The 21,874-nt window shown below is 35.4% G+C and overlaps 1 protein-coding gene across 35 annotated transcripts in view; it reads left to right on the top strand.

Annotated features, from left to right (window-relative positions):
• ZBTB20 (zinc finger and BTB domain containing 20) overlaps positions 1 to 21,874 on the top strand; it is an 893,822-nt gene that overhangs the window by 440,005 nt on the left and 431,943 nt on the right. For 6 of the 35 annotated variants that reach the window (XM_077118290.1, XM_077118291.1, XM_077118284.1 and 3 more), the window contains one exon: positions 15,314 to 15,355. The exons of 28 other annotated variants lie outside the window; for them this stretch is intronic. The gene's annotated coding sequence lies outside the window, so the exon portion shown is untranslated. Of the gene's footprint in view, positions 1 to 8,014; positions 8,033 to 15,313; positions 15,356 to 21,874 lie in introns of all 35 variants that reach the window. One more of the 35 variants, XM_077118285.1, reaches the window with a different exon arrangement.

A 21,874-nucleotide genomic window follows, 5' to 3' on the forward strand; every position in this document is an offset into this window, starting at 1 on the left:
TTGCCTCCTGAGCTGCCTTTAGCCCGGAATTATAGAAGTCAATCTGTTTTAAAATCCCAAAAGCTACTTTTATATTTTTTAAGCTAAGACGATAGAGACTTGTTTATAAAAAGGTTCATTGTGATTATAGATGAAATGCGTGGTTGGTACCTTAACAGTTTGATTGAATTAAAATCAAGTTCACTCTGGGGTTTCCTTCTCAGCTCTACTCCTTGCTTTCTCTTTGACTCCAAGCTAATTGCATAACCTCTGGGTGACTTGTGCCTCATCTACGCATGCAAAGTGAAATTCAGAAATGAGGCTATTATCTAGCTAATTTAGATGGGAACATTATTTCTCTAAATATTTCTGCAAGAGAATCTGAGATATCTGAATTAAGAAGACAGTAATAAAAAATCAATAATTTTACCCCTTGACAACAACCCTGTAGAAGTGGATCTTTCAGAATCACCTGGAGGTGATTAGAGTCATGTGGAAATCCTTTTGAAGTCCAGCATTGCCCTCTTCCCTACCCACCCCATAGTCTCGGGCATGAACTGATTCAGTAGTGTTGGATGTGCAGATTTAGAATTTTCAGAGAAACTGTTGCATTGGCTTGGGGAACACTCTTTGAGAATTACTGTCTTAAGGGAGAGGTAGGGCAGATATGCTTTTGTTGCCCTAAGCACAGAAAAGGAAATCAAGGCTCAAAGTGACCTCAAGTGATGGCAGCCAAATTGCAGAGTACAGACAAAAATCTAGGTCTTTTGACTTCAAACCGTACTGTCTTCCTACTATAGACATTTTTATTTTACTTCTACTGGAGATATTTTCACTTAACCTTTATGTTTTATATGGCTTTGGGATGCCTATAGATCCTAAGTAAAACTGCACTATAAAGAGTGGTAACTGGATTTTTTCTCCTTAAATCTACTAGCTACTCTTATTGGCATTGTGAAAGGAGGGGAAGAGGCCATTCTAAAATTTAGCAATTGCATTTTTTATGAAAGACTTTTAAGACCAGCCTCATATTTTTCTTTCGTGGATGAGACTAATCAATGTTAGTCTTCTTTGTGTTATTCATCATAGGCTGTAGATAGATAGGAACAGTTTTCTCTTTGGTGGACATTTCCACATTCTGCTGTAATCAATGTTTTCTAAAAGAATTTGACATGCATATTATCGTTCCAATTATTCATGGTGAAAGAATATGACAGAACATGGTGGGGCAGGGGAAAAGGCATGCCCAAAATAATGAGCACATGGATTCTAATGCCAACTGCACCCTGACACCCTACTGCCTTTCATGGGGGCAGTGCAATGTAGTGCAGTATTTTCCAACCCAGGCTGCATCTTAACTGTCACCTAGGGGAGCTTTGAAGCAAACATGCATGGCTAGGCCCTATGTGCAAAAATTTCTGATTTAATTGTTCTAGGATAGGGCCTGAAATATTCATCATTTTCAAAAAGTTTCCTAGGTAATTATCGCAAGTAATAAGAGTAAAGAACCACTGACATGATGGATAAGAACCTGGATTTTGTAATCAGACAGATCTGAGTTCATATCTTGGTTCTTCTACTTAGTTATTGTGCAAATTTGGACAGGTTATTAAATCTCTGTAAGCTTTAGTTTTCTCATCTGTAAAATGCAAATAATAATGCTTGCTTTGCAAGATCATTGGGAGGACTTAATAAGATGATGCATTTAAACGCTTGACACAGTACCTGGCATGTGGTCTGAGTCATGTTAGCTGCTGTGATTATTAGAATGCACCTCAATTTCCTTACCTATACAGTGAGAGGGTACTTTAATTTAGGAGACAGAGGACAAATAACTTGGGATTCTCTATGAATACTTGTCTGCCACCTTGTCCCCTGTGTATTGCCCAGTCCTATTTTGCCCTTCTCACTCTTACATTCACCTGTTTTGTTAGAGACAATCTTTGACAAGCTCAACTTTTCTTACAGTAGTTTACATACCATTACTATTCTGTCCTCCTCCTTCCAACCAAAATTGAAAACTTGAAAAATGGAAGAAATCCATTGAAATTCCTGTATGGAATAAAGGAGTTATGATTTGTGGTTTAGAAAACAAATGGCTGTGCTTTGTAAACATGTACAAACACTACCTGTCCTGCTCTATGAGTTCAATCATTCAGTTTTCATCACAGAGGAGGAAAGCTGTCTCCTACCCTCTCCCCCACTTCTGCCCCACTTTCTTAAGATTATTACAACTTCTAAACTTCCTTCATTTTCTCACATTTCCTCTTATAAGTCTTAAAGATACCTTACTACACAGATAAGTAGGTAACTGATTTTTTTAAGGCAGTCATGATTTTATAAGCCCACTTGCTTCTCTCCACTTAAGTTTACCAGGTTATAATTTTCAGAAAACTTTATACCACCAATTTTTAAAATTAGATCTTTTAAAAAAAATCCTCTTGTGCCTCCATTAAACTGTACAAATGATGTTTTTGGATGGACAGAGAAGACATTTGACTATCCAATAAAAGTACAGATGGTTCCATTTTCCTTGACTCATCTCAAAGCACACATGATCAGGTCAACATGCCTATTTGGGAATTTTTGTAGCAGTAGGTCACTTGTTGAGCTTTGCGGCGCATAAAAGACTATTTGCCTGGCTTTTAAGTTTGTGGATCTTACACTATGCCTGGCATGGGGATATGAAGGACATTTTTTTTCCATTAAGCTTTCTCACTATGTTTTGAAAGGAAAAGTTGAAACAGAGTCCCTACTGAGATTTTAACATGTTCTGTGGTGGTAACCATAGGAAAGAGGGAAACAGGAAATTTTTGGACAGAAGAAAGCCAAAGAGTCTATCTCAGGCTATCCTTACCTCTTAGACACCAGTTGGATTCTACAGTATTATCTTTATCTAGGTGTAGATTTAATACCTTATTATATTTGTACAACTCTTTCTGAGAGTATGGAAACATTGCTGTCGAACATCATCAAAAAGATCTCTCTCCGAATAATACTCAGTTCTCTCTTCTGGACAAATCAATGGAAACATTCATGTAGATATTAATAACGATAAATCATGTGAGTTTTCATTTGGAAAAATTTATTTTGGTGTTTAAAGGATTGTCAAATGCTCTCATTCTAGAGTCTAAGAGAATTCCAGTTATGGAGAAAAGTACTTTCTCATACAAAGATTTATAAGTACAGAATAATGACAGCTTCCTTCATTACCTTCAGAGTGCTTTGACTTACATACATGCTCATGCATGTGAATGCACAGAGAGTCTCTACCTACTTGCCTCCCCATCCCCCCTTGATTTCTGGAGATCCAAAATATTGAAACTTAAATCAACTCTCATTTCTGAAAAATCCTATAATGCCATTTTTAAAAAAAGTTCTTAATTAATAGATCTATTGGTATTGTTCCATAAAAAAATAATTTGTACGTTTTGAGGCATGTTGTGTGTGTGTGTCTGTGTTTTCCTCCTACCCCTGGGAAAAAAATTTCAAATACTCTGATCAGATAGAGTCTCTTTAACATTCAACTGATTCACCAGTTCATTAACATTATGTCTATGCTTAAATACTGTACATGGGTGGTTCAGTGGTAGAATGCTCACTTGCAGTGCGGGAGACCCGGGTTCAAATTCCCGACCCATGCACCCCACCCCACCCCCAGGAAAAATTATGTCTATGCTTAAAGTTTCTGTTTCCTTTGTTAATAGCAGTTATTATGAATGAGATTCTAAAACATCATTTTCCACAGTTTTAAATAGTGAAATACAAATTGGCAGTCATGGCTATTACTAACTTTTTGATACACATTTGACACACCAGCAGATATATTTTCTTTCTAATAACTACAGTAGCACCATACCTTAAAATGAATTAGGAAAATTCAGAATGATAAGGTTTTGTTTTGTTTTTTGCATGGGCAGGTACCAGGAATTGAACCCAGGTCTCCGGCATGGCAGGCAAGAACTCTGTCTGCTGAGCCACCATGGCCCACCCAAGATGATGAGTTTTTAATGTGATTTTATTGATATATTATATATTCATATACCATATAATCATCCAAAGTATACAATAGTGGTTCACGATATCATCATATAGCTGTACATTCATCATCACAATGGACTTTTTTTTTAAACAACATACAAACATGAACATTCTTACCATATGATCATTCCATTCTTAATATATAATCAGTAATTCACAATATCATCACGTAGTTGGATATTCATCATCATGATCATTTCTTAGAACATTTGCATCAATTCAGAAAAAGAAATAAAAAGAAAAAAGAAAAAAAATCTTACATATCATACCCCTTATCCCTCCCTTTCATTGATCACTAGCATTTCAATCTACTGAATTTATTTTAACATTTGTTCCCCCTTTTATTTATTTATTTTTAACCCATATATTTTACTCATCTATCCATAAGGTAGATAAAAGCATCAGACATAAGATTTTCACAATCACACAGTCACACTGAAAAAGCTGTATCATTATGCATTCATCGTCAAGAAACATGGCTGCTAGAACACAGCTCTACAGTTTCAGGCAGTTCCCTCCAGCCTCTCCATTACATCTTAACTAAAAAGGTGATATCTGGGCGGGCCGCGGTGGCTCAGCGGGCAAAGTGCTTGCCTGCTATGCCGGAGGACCTCGGTTCGATTCCCGGCCCCAACCCATGTAACAAAAAACGGAAAAACAAAATACAGTAAAACAAGAAAATGTTTAAAGATGTTTCCCTTTCTTCCTTCCTTCCTTCCTTCTATCCTTCCTTCCTTCTCTCTGTCTTTCCTTTAAAAAAAAAAAAAAATAAAAAAAAAAAAAAAAAAAAAAAGGTGATATCTATATAATGCATAAGAATAACCTCCAGGTTATTCTCTAAACTCTGTTTGAAATCTCTCAGCCATTGACACTATTTTGTCTCATTTCTCTCTTCCCCTTTTCGGTCGAGAAGGTTTTCTCAATCCCTTGATGCTGAGTCCCAGCTCACATTTTCATTACTCCAAAAAAATAAAAATAAAAGTAAGAAAGAACACCCAAAACATCCCATCCCCACCCCCATTATTTATTTATTTATGACTTTATTTTCTTACTGTCTGTCTATATACTGGATAAAGGGTGTGTCAGTCATAAGTTTTCACAATCACATGGTCATACTGTAAAAGCTATATAGTTATACAATCCAAATGATAAGTTTTTGAAAACCACCTATTACCAGGTCAGGAATAGTTTCTCACAAGGTTGGCATTAACATCATTCTTATTGCCATTTTAAATTCATAGAACTACTCCAGAATGCATAATCTTGTACTAACACATTTGCAACATTTCAATTTTTTTCGTAGTCCATTTTTGAAAGATAAACTTAATGTATACATATGCATAGTTGGAATATATTATAGATATAGAGCCCATAAAGAGAGTATATTCCATAAAGGCAGGGGGAGGTTTACTCAGGGAGGCAGGTTGAAGGGCAGGTATCATGTCAGAATGTCTACACTTTAGTTTAGGCTCTGCCACTAAATGAGTTGACCTTAGTGAAAGGATTTAAATTCCCTGTGCTTGAGTTCCTGCATCTGACAAATGTCAATTTACAACCTCCTACATTTTCATCATAAGCAAAATATTTAAGGTTATAAAATTATTTTCAAGTGTTCAATAGTCTACATAAATATAGTCTGTTTGTAAGTTTTAAATGTGAATAGGGACCAAATTGCTGGGAAATGTTTTGTTCCAAATGTTGGAGACCAATTGAGTGATGTGCAAAGGCTCAGATTTATTTGCACAGGTTGATAATAGAGACAGAGTCCAAGAGAAGGGCCTGGGTAAAGTAAGGTCTAGTGACAGTAAACTGATTTTCAGATTAATTGTAAAAATAGGAAATATGGGAATCTTTGAAGGTGCATATAACGTGATCAAGTTGTCATGTCTCATGAATTCTCTAATTTGTTACACAAAGGATGAATTAAAAGGGCATATCTGAAAATGGGACACTCTAGTGAGATACAGGGGTTTTGCCTTAAGGCTGTAGTCCTCAAACCGAATTGTACTTAAGGAATGCCTGGGAAGCTGATCTAAAGTGTTGATTCTGGAGCCATATTCCCAAAGACTCTAATTTCACAGTAGTTCTGGTGTGGGCCTTTGATTTTTCATTCTAACCAGTTAACCATGGTGATTTGGTTGCTGACTTGGAACAACACTATGCATTTTCTGCCATAGCCTTTCAATGCTCTAGTCTTCAGATTATGTAGAATGGCTATGGGCAAAACTGAAGAGGTTACTTAATGTTCTGTAAAGCCCGAAGTTTTTTACAAAATGGAAAGCCCATATCTTTGACATTTTTTTTCTGTTTGTTCCTACTAAATTTGTATGTTTTAACTTTTAGGAAAGAATACAAATAGATCCATTTGTTCAGAAGTTTTACTTAATTGGCATATAGGATCTATCAGAACAGCGAGTATTTACAAGTTTTGGTATTTTTTGTTCTCTTTTTATTTATGTGCCCAGCTGTCTTCACAAAACTAAAGTAGATTTTAAAAATACAAGTGAACAGTTCTATTTATTATAATCACTGCATGTCATCATAGGAGGTAGTGGTATCATTTGACCTAACCTCTCCAAAATCCTTTAGTCCATAAGAGTAAGCAAGAAACACACCCATCACTAAAAGAAAATTTTGGAATATGAAAGAAAATCTCTCTCTCTTATTCTACATATTCAATTCCCTTGTCATTTTACATTATAAATAAATAACAAACCAATTTGGCACATGCCTACCGATTAAAAATAAAAGTTGTCAGAGTGAGAGTAGAAAGACAAAAATATGAATTATTAATTATGTTAAGCAACACAAAAAAGCCTAACATGAAATGATATTACCTAAAGAGATTTTATCAAAATATAAATGGGACAATGGTATACGTTTCATCATATAATTACACTGTTGTCATTCCTAGCCACAAATAATATCTATTGCACTTGCAGCAAATTTGATGAAAGGATATTTTAATAATGGCAAAAGTAAAGATTTATTTATAGAATAATAGAATACAAGGAAAGCTCTATTTTAAAGTCGTGCATTAAATAGCATATTGACCTGGTAGCTATAGTCACCATAACATCACCCTCTTGCATATTTTTAGTTTCCTAATGTCCATTACTCTAATAAAGCTAGAACAAATAATTAGCAGAAAGGGTGATGTTTTACTTTTTAAGATGATTTTAAAAGTTTAGACAGTTTGTATTGGAATGGGAGTGGATATGTTAATTTTTTATAAATGGAGATTTGTAACTAATCTACATTGATACTGGTTTATAACTAAACATAGGTTTTCAGCAGAGTAGAGTGATTTCTTCTCAAGAAGGGAAGAGATCAAGACTTAGATGGAAATATACCTAACTATGTCTTCTTCAAACAGTTCCCCACATTATAAGTAATCTCAAAAATTTATATACATAGATTATGAGAAAGAGTCTTCTCTAAATATTCCCATGAATATGTGGTTGGTTCTGCATAGTAGTATTTTTATTTCGAACAAAAGAAATCTTTCTTGACTTGTGTTAAGTTCCCTTGTTCCATTTCAGTTGGTTTTGTTCATCCTGTCTTGATAGTTTATTCTTTCAAGCGTGATGTTACATTACCATCTCCATTTCCTTGGCAGTATCTTTGTTTTTAGTTTCTACTGACTTTAGTGCTCATGGAAGTTGAAAGACAGGTCCATATCCAGGCAAAAGGCAAAAAGCCATACATCTGCATGTATCTTTGAAAAAAAAAAGCCATTTTGTTGTTGTTACCTACGTGGAATATTTCAAATAACTAAGTTCTTAGAGAGCTATTTAAGAAAAGCTTTTGTGTCATAGAATACCTTGTCCAATGTCTGCCAGAGGTTTCTAATTTTTATTTATCTTGTACATACATTTCTAGCATTGACAATTAAAAATAAATCATTCTCATTACTATTGCCTCCATCGTCAAGCATTTTTGAAAGCACCCCATGCATTGTGACAAATGCAAATTTATTGTCCCTTCTACACAGGTTATCCTACAATGCCAGGTAAGGTAAAAATTTCCATTTATCTTATTTTTCTTTCTGTTCTTATTTGTAATTACCGTGTTTGATCAGAGAACATTAATCCTTTCAGTATTATTCTCTTGTCCAAATTTTCACCTAGAAGTCACTTTCTGGCTCATGTAGTCTTCAGAGGCTGTCCATTAAGTTTGGGTTTCCCTTCTAAATCATGTAAGTTTCATGCCTTCTGGTTTGTTTTGTTTTGTTTCTTTGGGGTACACTGATTACCACCATTTCAACCATTTCGCAGCTGCTATCATCAGCTGCTTTCTCCTCTTATGATTTGTTTTTAATAGCACACTTTTTACCCAATTTTGATAGCCATTAGTCTCAATAAATTCCTTATAATGTTTAGTTCTTCTTTGAGTTTTACTTTTAAAACCAGTGAGTAGGCACGAGAAAATAGTACAAACAGTGACAGAAAAGCAAATGCTGAACTACCAAAATAAAACACTGTAAACCTATCTGATAATTTAGGCAGAAGTGAAGTGTTATTAGCTGGAGAACATTCTAGAATCAAAGATAAAGAACCCTAAATAGAACATCATTTCAGAAGGGAAGAACAGAGAGTCAATAAAGTAGAAGTAAAATCAGGTCATAGAAAAAATAACCAGGAAAAAAAAATTGCCTTTCAGATGTTAAACAATTGCAATAGTTATAGTAAATAATAATAACTGAGAGTTTTTATGTGCCGGCCAATGTACTAAGCAACTTTCATTCATTATCTCATTTATTTTTCTCTACAAATGAAGGAAAATAGTTTTTTCCTCCATCTTATAAACTGAGGCTTATTTGGAAAACCAGGTGCATTCATAGCCTTCACACTATGCTACCTTCAAAGTGACTGCCTTGAAATAAACAACACATACATGATACTGAATTGCCTACTCTATATAAAGATTAAGAAAGACTCAATCAAGTTTGACTTATACTTCAGTGTTACAAAAAATGAAGTGTTTCCGTAGTAGAATATGGCTCAGATTTTGGAAGATGGATCTATCTTCAGGTTTGCTGGTTTCATTCTCTGTCATGGTGGAAAATCGTTTGGGGCTCACTGTTTTCTTAACTATCAGTACCAGCCGATTAACATTAGGAAAAAAATCTTCTGAAGTCTTTTGATGTAATATATTTTAAATAAATGTAATATAAATGAGTGTCTATCCACAAATTATATAATTGATATTTGTAATGCTTTTTAGACAAAGAGATTTCCATTGACTTATTTCTTGGTTAATTTTGAAACTAATGTATATTACTCTAAGAATGTTGGATAAGGTTAAGTCTAGGTGATGTCTTCCAACATGTAATTTTGTTTGATGATAATCTATTCATCAGTATAAAAATATCATCCTTCTTAGGCTTGAAGGAATGGTAGCCAGTATATGAAATCTAGTTTGGGCCCAACACATCTGCTGTATGCAGGAACCTAAGACAGTTTATGGTTTATTAAAGCTGCCAAAATGCAGCATACCAGAAATGAGTTGACTTTTACAATGAGGATTTATTAGTTTACAGATTTAGAGTTCTAAGGCCATGAAAATGTCCAAATTAAAGCATCAATAGGAGGATACTTTCTCTGAAGAAAAGCCGATGGCATCCAGGCTCCCTCTGTTACATGGCCTTCTGCTGATGCTTCTCTCCTGGGTTTTGTTGCTTTCAGGTTCTGCTTTTTCAGCTTCTTATGCCCTTTCTTGCTTCTCCCAGGCATTTCTTCTAATCTCTCTCTGTCTCTTTGCACTTCTACCTTTTATCCTCTCATATAGGGTTCCAGTAAAGGATTAAGACCCACCTTGAATTGGGTGGGTCACATTCCAGTTGAAACAACCTAATCAAAAGGTCCCACCCACAATAGGTCTGCACCCACGAGAATAGATTAAAAGAACATGGACTTTCTGGGATATGTAAAAGCTTCAAACCAGCACAGGCAGCAAATTGGTAAATTCAGAAAATTAGCAACCTGGAGTAAGAAGTATGAGAATCACAGTACCTTGGATTAGAGGGGCCATACAGATTATTTGACCAAAGAATTTTTAAATATTTCTTTTACACAACACAACCCTCTTTTCAAACTAAATCTCATAGGAAACTTTATATGTGAAATAATATAAGTAATATTTTATTAAAGTAAATTCATTTATATGTTCAAATTATTTATCATATTGATTATTATAAAATCAATAATAATATATTCCTGAATATACCAAGAAATGGGAACTCTGTATTGAATTATTATGTTGGTTTCAACATTCAGTATATTTTTAGAAGAGGATGGAGTGCTATAGCTTATCAAAAAAATCATGAGACCTACAGATAAGTAGTTGCTGTGTAGCAACAGGTTTTTGTTTTTTTTTTTTAAGCAACTTCCCTTCTAATATCAGAGCCTTAATTTGAAGCCTGCAGGAAAGGTAGTTAGCCGAATTATATATATTCAGACTTGCAATGACACTTTTGTATCCACTGGATTTTTAAAAATTTATAATAAATTAAAATCTGCACATTGTTTTTAATCACAAATTTAAATTGTTACAAACATATATTTTAAACTTTACATTTTAGTTAGATATTTAACCCCTCAATCATCTTTTTGTAAGTCCAGGCACCATGAAACCACTAATTTGGTTCAAACAAATTTTAAGAAGTGACCTTGTTTTCTCTTTCTGCTCCTCTATTTAATATCTTAATTTGCTAGGGTTGCTGTAACAAAGAACCACAAACTAGTGGCTTATAATACAAAAATTTATTGTCTCACAGTCTGGACACTGACAGTCCAAAATCAAGGTGTTGGCACAGCCCTGCTTCAATCAATCAAAGTCTGTAGGGTTCTTGTGGTAGTTAGTAATCCATGTTGTTTCAGGGTTTGTGGTACAACCCAATCTCTGCCTTTATCACATGGCTGTCTCTTGTCTTCTGTCTTACTCCTGTGTCCAAACTTCCTCTTTTTCTACAGTCACCAGTCATATGGATTAAGGACCCTCACTAATTCACCTTGGTCTCATCCTAAAAAGTATCTTCAAAGATCCTATTTACAAATAGGCTCACATTCACAGGACTGGGGGTTAGAATTTGAGCATGTTTTCTTGGGAGACACAATGCAATCAATAGCATTTGGTGACAAGTGAACCATTTGGGGATGCTTCATCTTGAGTGTTTTGTTTTGTTTTGGCTTTATTTGGATTATTTCTCCAATTAGAGGTTAAGGGCTTGAAGGTCAGCAATCTCATTTTTTTTTTTTTTTTTTTTTTTTTTTGCATGGGTAGGCACCAGGAATCGAACCCGGGTCTCTGGCATGGCAGGCGAGACCTCTGCCTGCTGAGCCACTGTGGCCCACCCAGCAACCTCATTTTTTTGTTGTTATTTGGTTTTGCTTCGTTTTCTCCTTAAGCCTAATGTTGCAAATTGTACAGAAACATAGGATTTGTCTGAGGTCACTTAATTGCAATTTATATACTCTAGAAAATGTGAAGAGAGATCCAAATCTCAGTATCTCGATCTTCCTTCCATCAACTACTCCATGCATGATGCAGATGATAGCAGAACCAATATACAATCCATTGACTTCCCTTTGCTTCCACTTTTCAAAGCTTCCAAAATGGGGCTGTGAAGTTTTGTTTTATGATACAGTCAATTTGATTTTGATAAACTGTGGCTTTCAGAGGGTGAAGCTTTGAAAGAATAAGGTTGGTACAGTAGTAGTATAAGATTCACACACAAAACCTTCTGATGAATAAAAGAAAAAGAAAGAATAACAGAAGATTTAGATGAAGAGAATATGTGGAAAAGGGTAGTTAATTGCCAATGTAGAAGAAGAAAATACCGTGCTAGAAGCACAATAGATCTGATACTATTAGTGCCCTCTCTAGAGAGGTCTCGAAAGTACAAGGGAGTAGCCAAATATCAGCATTAAATATCTCAGCCAAAAATGAAAAAATCATGTCTAAGGAGATGTCTAAAGCTGTGATACTCACCAAATCACATTAGAGCTAGAATTAGAAAAATTCCAATTTTAATCATTGTGTAGAACCAGTGATACATTACTGCTTTCACCCTATCATCAGGTTTGAGTAGCTGACTAGGTTTAGCTATTAAGGTAATTGCCTATTATGTAAATCAAGCCTTTTGGGGGCTCTCACTTGATAAACCAATATGGAGACAATAATAAACAGTATGTTGTAAATCCACAGAATCCAAACTAAGTCTATTTTTATAAATGGGTCACATTTTCTACCAACGTATGTGGAAAGATCATTTTATAATATACATTTACATATAACCAATAAAACGTCTCATGTTTTGTAGTATTTTGCTTATATGTCTAGCTGTAGAGCATTTACTTTACCTCCCCTTCAATGTCTGTGGAACATTTATTTTACATTCTCTTTTTCATTTTTGTTGGAGCATTTATGTATGATTTGTTTGTTACTTTTATCAGTTGATCTTGCCCTCCCCATATGCTCATGTCTGACTGGCCTAGTTTCCCACATTCAGTATGTGATCTCTACCCTTCTTAAATATTAATTAGCGTAATTGAATTCCCTCCAGTATTTCTAACCTCAGGCACCTGAATCTCAGTGTTTTTATTAGAACTGATTTGTGCATTTAAAGTCCAACTTGCCTCCCCAGCCCCTAAACAACTTTTCTTGATTAGGTAAAGGTCATGGTAAATGCTTGCCTCAGAGAAAGTCTTTACGGAAAAATAAAAGCATTATATGTCACTACTTTTCTCAGTTAAAAGCTGAGAAATACAAAGCTGTCACACATCTTTGATAATGGAAATTATCCAAGGTGAATGGAAAACGGATGGAACCTCTCCAGGTGCACAGCTAGAAGTGAAAAAGCAAAAGTCATGCAGAGCAGGTACAGAGCTGAGAGCAAATCCTCACCTAATCATGCCCATTCTCCTCTGCCACTATAATCAGGGACATGAAGACAACACCTTCTTCAAGTCCTCTCTACTGTTTGGAGATCTGTCTGTGACCTGTATTCCATCTCTGGATGCAGTCCATGATTACACATGAGTGTCTCTATTCCTTAGGAGGTAACAGAAAACGGAAGAGTCTGGAAAGAAAGCGAGAGAGAGGGAAAAGAAGCATAGACTAGTGAAAGGATTTGCCAATGAGATCACCAGTTACTTCCAGTGGTATTTGAGGACAAGAAAAAAAAATCTTAGACAACTAGAGATATGAAAATGTTCTGGTTTTCAGAATGTCTAAGAAGATAGTTTATGAGGACAAACAGCTTGATGTCAGGAATGAGCAAGAGTCTAAGAATAGATTATTAAGACAATAAAGCAGTGATCTCTGATCCCTTGAAAGAAGTGTTTTTTTTTCTAGAAACCAGAATGGATTCAATGCAAGCATGTCTTCAATATTTTATCTGATCTCTCCTGGGTTTAGATATAAATGCAAATCAATAAGTAATTGGTTGGATGACCATAACTTTGGTACAGATAATTATTTCAGTGTCATAGCAGAGGGGTTACTATGGCATATTACAAGGATATTCTAGGCTTTACCTAAGGCACTATTTTTTCTACCTTCTTGGATGAAAGCATGTTCATCAGATTTTCAGATGACATGAAGGAGATGCCCAGAAAAGTTGTTGAATGAAGTAATCAAGGTCCAAAGGCATTTTGAAAGACTAGAGTGATAGTCTCGACTTCTACATCCAGGCTACATCTAGCCAGATACATTTTTCTAGGTACATTTTAAAAAGTATAAATGTACATTTGTATTTTAAAATGACTGCATGTGGATGATATAGAGGAATAAGACAAAATAAAAATAGATGGATAGGGAAAGAGTTAGAAGTTTTAGTCCATAAATAAACTCAATACAAAATGAGACACAACCCACTACATACACACACACACACACACACACACACACACACACACACACACACTGGAAAAGTAAGGGAAAAATGCCTAAATGGTCTTAGGGTACAGTAACACAAATGCAGTATCTAGAACTTGAAGCACCTGGATCTGTACTGTATTGATCACATCCCATCAGAAAGGATGAGTTTATATTTGGAAAATATATTTCCACTCCCATATAAAGAACCTAAATAAATAGGAATGTCTTCAGGGGTAGGTGGCCAGGATAGTAGGGAAATGAAGTGTTTATTACAAGAGATGGTTAGGGGAACTGGCATTGTCTGGAAATTCAGGAGGGAGAAATGTGATAACTGTCTTCAAATATTTAAGAGACTGTCCCGTGAAAGATAAATTATGCTGTTTTTTATGAGTCCAACAAGCAGAAGAAGAGCCATTGATGAAAACTACAAAAATGAAATGCTTAAGTCAGTATAAAAACTTTCCAACAGTCTTATGTGCCCAGAGGTAGAAAAGCAGACTAAGCAGAAAGTATTGGTCTGTAAGATAAATCTATATGTAAATCTTGGTTATGCCACTTACTGATTCTTTGTCTCTTGGGATATTTCTTGAACCTCCGTAGCTGAATTTGCTTCCCAATCCATAAAGTGGACTTAAACAATTCCTACTTTGCAAAATGTCGTGAGAATTTTAGTGCCTAATACTGACAATTCATAGGTCCCTAAGAGTAATGTATTTAAGCATAAGCTGAACAACCACTTTATAAAGAATTTTAGGGAGTATTCAAGCCTTAGACAGATGATTCAATATATAATTTTAATGAACTCCACTAACACTGACATCTGCCATTATAAAAATAAAATTCCTAATGTAACGTCAGCTCTGAAATTCTGAAATCCTCTGCAAATGCCCAGTAGTAAGGTAGTTTTTCAGGACATAAAGCAATCCTCTTTTCCCAGACCATACACCCAAAAAAGCAAAACAAAACAAAATCCTCTTTCAATAAATGTGTTCATTTACTATTCAAAAATTCAATTTAATTTCACAAATGCATACTTATATACTAGACCTTCCTTGACCTCCACAGCCCAAATTCCCAAGGTGGCTTCTAGGAGAAACTTCTGTGTTTTTGTGGGAAGACATTGCATTGCCATGCCTTCTAAGTCAGAAGTTGTACACATATAAGTGGGAAGAGAATAAAATTACAGAGTCATGATAGTTTGGTCGAGAGATTTATAAGTCTGAATAACTTTGAGACTTTTGAGTTCACAACAACAAATGGAAAATTGATTTTGTTTATATACCCTTTGATGTATACCCTGTTTCAGCATGCACGTTGGCCACTTATTTAGAAATTAATAGTTTTAAGTTGAGGCTATGCCAGAATTTGGCCTTTGAAGTGACTTGGTCTTTTTTTATTTGTTTTCTTACAGTGAATATTCTGCTGAAATGGGGTTGCATTGTCTCTTGTATCTGTGAGTAGCTAGAGTGACTTTAAAAAATCAGTATTCTGATCCAATGAAAACATTCTCTTCTTTTTTCTCTTGACAGACTAAGTAATATTGTAGAAATGCATACTTCTCAAGGCATGTATATTTTTGTCAGGCCAACTCAAAACAAACCAACCAAACAAAAACCCTGAAAACTAATAGTGATAGTGGCATTTACAGTTGTTCACTTAAGAGCATGCTATTGAGATGAGGCAGTTTCTATAACTAGATGTTTGCAATTGAGAGACAGTGTGGTTTGGTGGGAAGAGTTTGGTGTCTCAACCTGAATTATCTACATTCAAGTCCTAGCTATGCCAAATGTAATCTTGGGCAGGTATCAGAATATCTGAGCCAACTTGTTGTTATATGAAACACAGTATTCAAGATTCTCCTCAGCTCTGCATAAACTTAGATCAAATGTGTAAATTTAGTGAAGATTAATTTATTTCCTTCTCTCACCTGTAATTCTCTCACCTTTTGATGGGTATAATATCAATACCTGCCCTACCTACCTATTCCAAAGGGTTGTTGAGACAATCAAACAATGTTATATTTGTGAACATTCTTTATAAACTGTTAAACATTATACAAATGCTATTTCTTTTTTCTTGTGAGTGGATGGGACTGGGGAAATATTTTTTGCTTTCAATTTTTTTCCTATTATCAAGTGGGCTGCTATTTGTTCTTGAAAACAGAGACACATTCTTATCCTATGTAACTACAGGACTCTGGACCTGTGGTGCTTACTATCATTATTTCTATTGGATATGTGATAATTGTCGTTAATATTAATTATACTTTATAATTCAATAGCGTCTTACTTTAAGAAAAGATAAACAGCTAGAAAATAAACAAACTGTTATTTTTGAGTGATTTTTGAGTTTTGAATATTTTAAATCCACTTTTGACCCTTCTTCAGACTTCTACACAAATCTTTAAACAAAACGTTTTTTTATTTGTCTATCATTGAAAATAAAGTACCGTCTTGTGAGAGAACTGCCCTTGGAGTCATGCATAGGAAAATAGAGTCTCTAAGAGCATTTCATTTTCTCTTTCTGTATTTCACAGTATTTCTTACAGTCTAGGTACTAGAGAGTGGAAGTTTTGAAGCAGGAGATAGAGATACATAGTGGCTTATGCCTAAGTAAAGAGGTCTTATTCTCCCTTGCTCACTCCTGACTGCCTCTTGAAGAAAAGAAAATAGTGAAGGAAGGAGAGTTGAAAATAAATTGTGGATTATGGGGCAGGCAATAAAGTAGCTCAAGTACAAAATGTCCAGCATGGATTGTTAGAAGTTCTTTGGACTAAAAATTCTAATAAAAATGTATTCAACCTCTTGGTCCTGTTATTTTCAATTATTGAAATATCCTTAATTGGGAATAAGTCTTCTTTAATTTTCCAGGCTGGTTGCCCTAGGCTTTTTTTTTTTTTTTTTTTAATCATAATTCTCATCATTCCCACAGTTAAGGGACTGGACCAAATAAAGAGTTTAGAGGTCAAAGTAAAAATTTTGTTCCTTAGGTAACTTTCGTTTAGGTTATTCTATGATTTAGTGTGAAAGTGAGTAAAATTGTGTAGGGTTAAAGACTGTTCAATTATTAGATGATTTCTTGCTTTTAGCCCCCTCCATTCTACTTTGTTTTACCATCTTCTAAAGTTTGGTTCTCAAAGAAAGCAGCAGCCTTGGCAACATCTGGGAATTTGTTAGAAACGCAAGTTATTGGATCCCTCCCAGGCCAATTCTGAATTAGAAGCTTTGGGGTGGGGGGTGGGGGTGATGGTTGAGAGTTTTCAGCAATCAGTGTTTTAGCAAGCACTCTCGCTGATTTCATGCACACCAAAATTTGAGAGCCATTGTTTTACAGAGATTTTGAATTCCACTGTGAATGTATTTGGGCAATTAAAGTTCTACAAAAAATTAGAAGTAACTTGGAATTCAGAGCCCTCTATTACCTTATCCCAAAACATCTTTACAGTTTTATTCTAATCTGTTCATTTAATAGCCCCCCCAAAACTCTCTATACTTTCTGCCTCTGATCTGCCATTCATATCACCCCGTACACACAGACACAGGCAACCCAGCCTAAAATGATCTTTTGCCTCTCTGTCCATGCAAATCCTATTCACCCTGAATTACCCGACTCAAATCCTTCCTCACAAAATCCTCATTAGTTTTGCCAACATTCTCTTCTTTTGGGTTCCTATAGCTCTCAATATCTGTACCATTCATTTAGGAATTGACACAGTCTTACCTTGAACATATCCTGTGTTACTGAAGTAAACTGTCAACTATTATAATAAGCAATAGTTTGCATTTACTTAGCACCCACTGAGGTCACCATACTACATCTCCTTTATATAAGTACTGAGCCTTAAATAGCTTACTCTAGCTCTCCAAGGTATATAGTAAAAAAAGGATTCTCCTCTAAGGCTTCACCCTTGACCACTAGGGTATATTGTCTTGAATGTTGATAAGCTTTCTTCAATGTTGATGTCTTTTTTCCTCCCCAGCTGGATAGACTATAGGAGTTAGTGCACATGTGTTGGTATGTTGTATTACAAATGCTGAACGCATTTTGAAATTCCCCTCAACATCTTTTCCTTAGGAAAATTTTCTGAGTGAAAATGTTTAAATTACTACTTAGATCCAGAAGAGTCTACATTTATAGTCTAGGTATCATCATTTTAGCAAATTAATTTATCAATTACATTTAAAATACTCAACTCACAATTGTGCATTAATTTTTATTATGATTTTGATTAATGCAGTTTGAAACTACTTTATTCTACAATGTCTTTAAAAGAAGAAATAGCTGCTTTTGTTTAGAGGATTTGCCAATTTTCAAAGAGCTACTTCAGAATTTTGTAAGAAAAAGATGAGTTAATAATGAATCTGACCCATATCTGTATACTTACATGTACACAGTGGTGATTAAAAAAAAAAAATTGAAGATAAGATAGGTGGCTAAATGATAAATATTCAGGAAGTTTTTTAATGGAAGAAAAAAACAGATTTTTTATTCCATAAACATAATCATACTTTGTGAACACATTATATTTACTCATGACTTAAACTCATTCATTTAATTGAATTCTGACCTAAGAAACAGAAAGCCTGACCTCTTCCAAGTCTACCCACTCTGTGTGGTTATTTTGGGTAAATGTTTGGCTACTTTATGTCCCTTTATAGCTGTCTTTATCAAAGTAAGGAAGCTCGGCCTCGAATCAGAATCCCCTGGATGTTGCTAAAATGCATGTTCCTGAATTCCCCCCCGAGCGCACTGAATCAGAACCTCTGGGAGTGGAGGCCGGCACCTCCAGGCGATGCTTATGCACAACAAAGTTTGAAAATTATTCCTATTTGGATTCATTCCTTTTTTTCCCTAGGGCTGAGGGTGAAGGATCAAATTTTCAGAAAACTGCTCTGTAAGTTCCAAAACAAAAAGTTTCTAAGGATAGAAGTTCGGCGACAGTCTGTTGAGATATATTTTGAGTGATTGTTGAAGTTATCATCAACAAATTTTTACTGTTTTGAGATTTTTGTAGGCCTGACACTCTTATCTAAATTACTTACTATAAAAACACAAATAGCGTTGTGAGATTAGTTATTCTTGGGTCCATTTTAGAGATGTGATAACTGAGGTTAAGAGAAGTAAATGTCCCTTTCTGAAGGGCCACATGGCTCATAACTGAATCCAGTTTGACTCCAGAATGTGTATTTTTAAATCCTGAAACAGGGCTGAATCAGAATTTGAACTCAGATCTTCTCAACCCTACCTTTCTTTTTCTAAAAAGACAGCTGAATAGAGAAGGAGTTAAATTCAATAACAGCTAATTCTAAGCTTGTGTCCGACTCTGAGATTCTATGATATCAGTCTGTGATCATCTTAAATTTTGTGGTTGGTAGCTATAGTGTTATGTGATAAACTCAATCGGTTAATGATCACCTTCAGTGTTATCAGATGGATCAGTGGAAGCGTCCTCAATGTAAAAGACTATCTACTATATAGAGTCTTCCCCTTCTTCCACCATCCTTAAAAGCCCAATTACCTATATTTTTTTCTGTCTAAGGACTACTAGGATAAGCTTTCTATCACTTTATTAAGGGATTTCCCATAACAATACCTCATTTCCCTCAATAATGACTGCTTTCTTTTTCTTTTTTTAATTAATTTTAAAAAAATATATAACAGACACAAACATTCTTAACATATGATCATTCTGTTCTACATATATAATCAATAATTCATAATATCATCTCATAGTTTTATATTCATCATCATGATCATTTCTTAGAACATTTGCACCGATTCAGAAAAAAAGAAATAAAAAGAAAAAAATTAAGACATACTATATCCCTTACCCCTCTCTTTCATTGATCACTAGTGTTCAACCTACTAAATTTATTTTAACATTTGTTCCCCCTGTTATTTATTTTTATGCCATATGTTTTACTTGTCGGTTGATAAGGTAGATAAAAGGAGCATCAGACATAAGGTTTTCATAATCACACAGTCACATTGTGAAACCTATATCATTATATAATCAGCTTCAAAAAACATGGCTACTGGAACACTGCTCTACATTTTCAGGCAGTTCCCTCCAGCCTCTCTATTATGTCTTGACTAACAAAGTGATATCTATTTAATGCATAATAATAACCTCCAGGATAACCTCTGGACTCTGTTTGGAATCTTTCAGCCATTGACACTTTATTTTGTATCATTTCGCTCTTCCTCCTTTTGGTTGAGAAGGTTTTCTCAATCCCTTGAATCTGAGTCCCAGCTCGTTCTAGGATTTCTGTCCCATGTTGCCAGGAAGGTCCACACCCCTGGGAGTCATGTCCCACGTAGACAGGGGGAGGGCGGTGAGTTTGCTTGTTGTGTTGGCTGGAGAGAGCAGCCACATCTGAGCAACAAAAGAGGTTCTCTGGGGGTGACTCTTAGGCCTAATTTAAGTAGGCTTGAACTATCCTTTGTGGGGTTAAGTTTCATATAAACAAACCCCAAGATTGGGGACTCAGCCTATTGCTTTGGTTGTCCCCACTGCTTGTAAGAATATCAAGAATTCTCCACTTGGGGGAGTTGAATTTTCCCTCTTTCTCACCATTCCCCCAAGAGGACTTTGCAAGTACGTTTTTACTCACTGTTCAAATTGCTCTGCGATTTATTGGGGCATCCCTCTGGACAAACCTACAAAATCTTATGCCCTACTCAAAATTTCATGTACTTATGGTGTTCAATTAAGCTGTCCACATAAGAATGACTGGTTTTGATAAATCTTTTGCAAATACACCTGGTATACTGTGTAGCTGACTCAATGGTTTTTAACCATGGCTACATATCCAAATCACCTATGGGCTTAAAAACATATATACAGATGCTTGGATCTTACTCCCAGAAATTTTGATTAATTGAGTCTGGAGTGGGAGATAAATGAATGATTGTTTACAATCACCCACAGGTGATTCTATGGGCATTCAGCACCGGGGATCAGTGCGTCAACCCATTATGTGATTTAAAAAAAATTGGAGAATATCATATGCATTAAAAGAGCAATTGAAGGAAGAAAAATCTCTCCATAAATCTTACCCTGAGTCTTTTGAAATAAAAGTGGAACCTGTAAACAGCTTGAGAAGCTGTTGCCTGGGCCATCCAAATATTCAGATTGAGTCTCAGGTGATGAAAAGGAAGGAAATAAGCCATTAGAGCATGGTGCTAAGTGGAATTATGGGAAACCATTTGTATAATGCTGTGGGATTTGGAAGGACCTGTTCTTTTTAATAGACATTTTTGTAATAGAAAGCAAGGTAATAGAAATGGTAGCATATTTGAATCAATCTGCATTTTCTTCAGATAAAGATAAAATAAAAGGGAGGGGTAAAACCTTGCAAATATATCTTGATCCGATATTATTTTGTAAGTTAGACAGATTTGAGGCTACCAGTCAGCCAGACTCCGGGCTGGCTATCAAATCAGGAATCTCTGGGCTCACTCTTCAAATCCCAGCACTAATCGGAATGATAAAGAGCTACCTTTCGATTAATCCTGCCCTGGACTTTAGACGAAAGATACTGCAGTTTAATTACTGAGTGAAATTCACTTTGTCTGATCTGCCAGTCGTGCTGTAATGTCATAATATAATCAGCATCACCCCCATTTGAAACATGGGGACTAAGACGTGCAAGGGCCTGTGTGTTTGCAAGAAATAAAATGATGTTCAAACAACGACCAGCCCTGGTGCAGCAATTATGCAAACCTGGTTTTCATCTGTATGTTATTCTCCCATTGGCTTGTCATGACAGCAAGGGAGAAAGGATGGGAGACAGTGTGATTGAAAAGGAGGTTGACCCAATGGAATCAGACTAGGTGTGGGAGGGAAGAGCCATACTGTAAAAAATCTTAAGGCTAATTAAACTTGGTCTTTCTTTAATATGTATCCCCCTGGCTGCTGCTGATCCCAGAACCATTCAGCTGATATTTCTTCGTGCAATTAAAATCTCCT

The sequence above is a fragment of the Tamandua tetradactyla genome, chromosome 10, assembly GCF_023851605.1.
Source record: "Tamandua tetradactyla isolate mTamTet1 chromosome 10, mTamTet1.pri, whole genome shotgun sequence".
Classification (NCBI taxonomy): domain Eukaryota; kingdom Metazoa; phylum Chordata; class Mammalia; order Pilosa; family Myrmecophagidae; genus Tamandua; species Tamandua tetradactyla.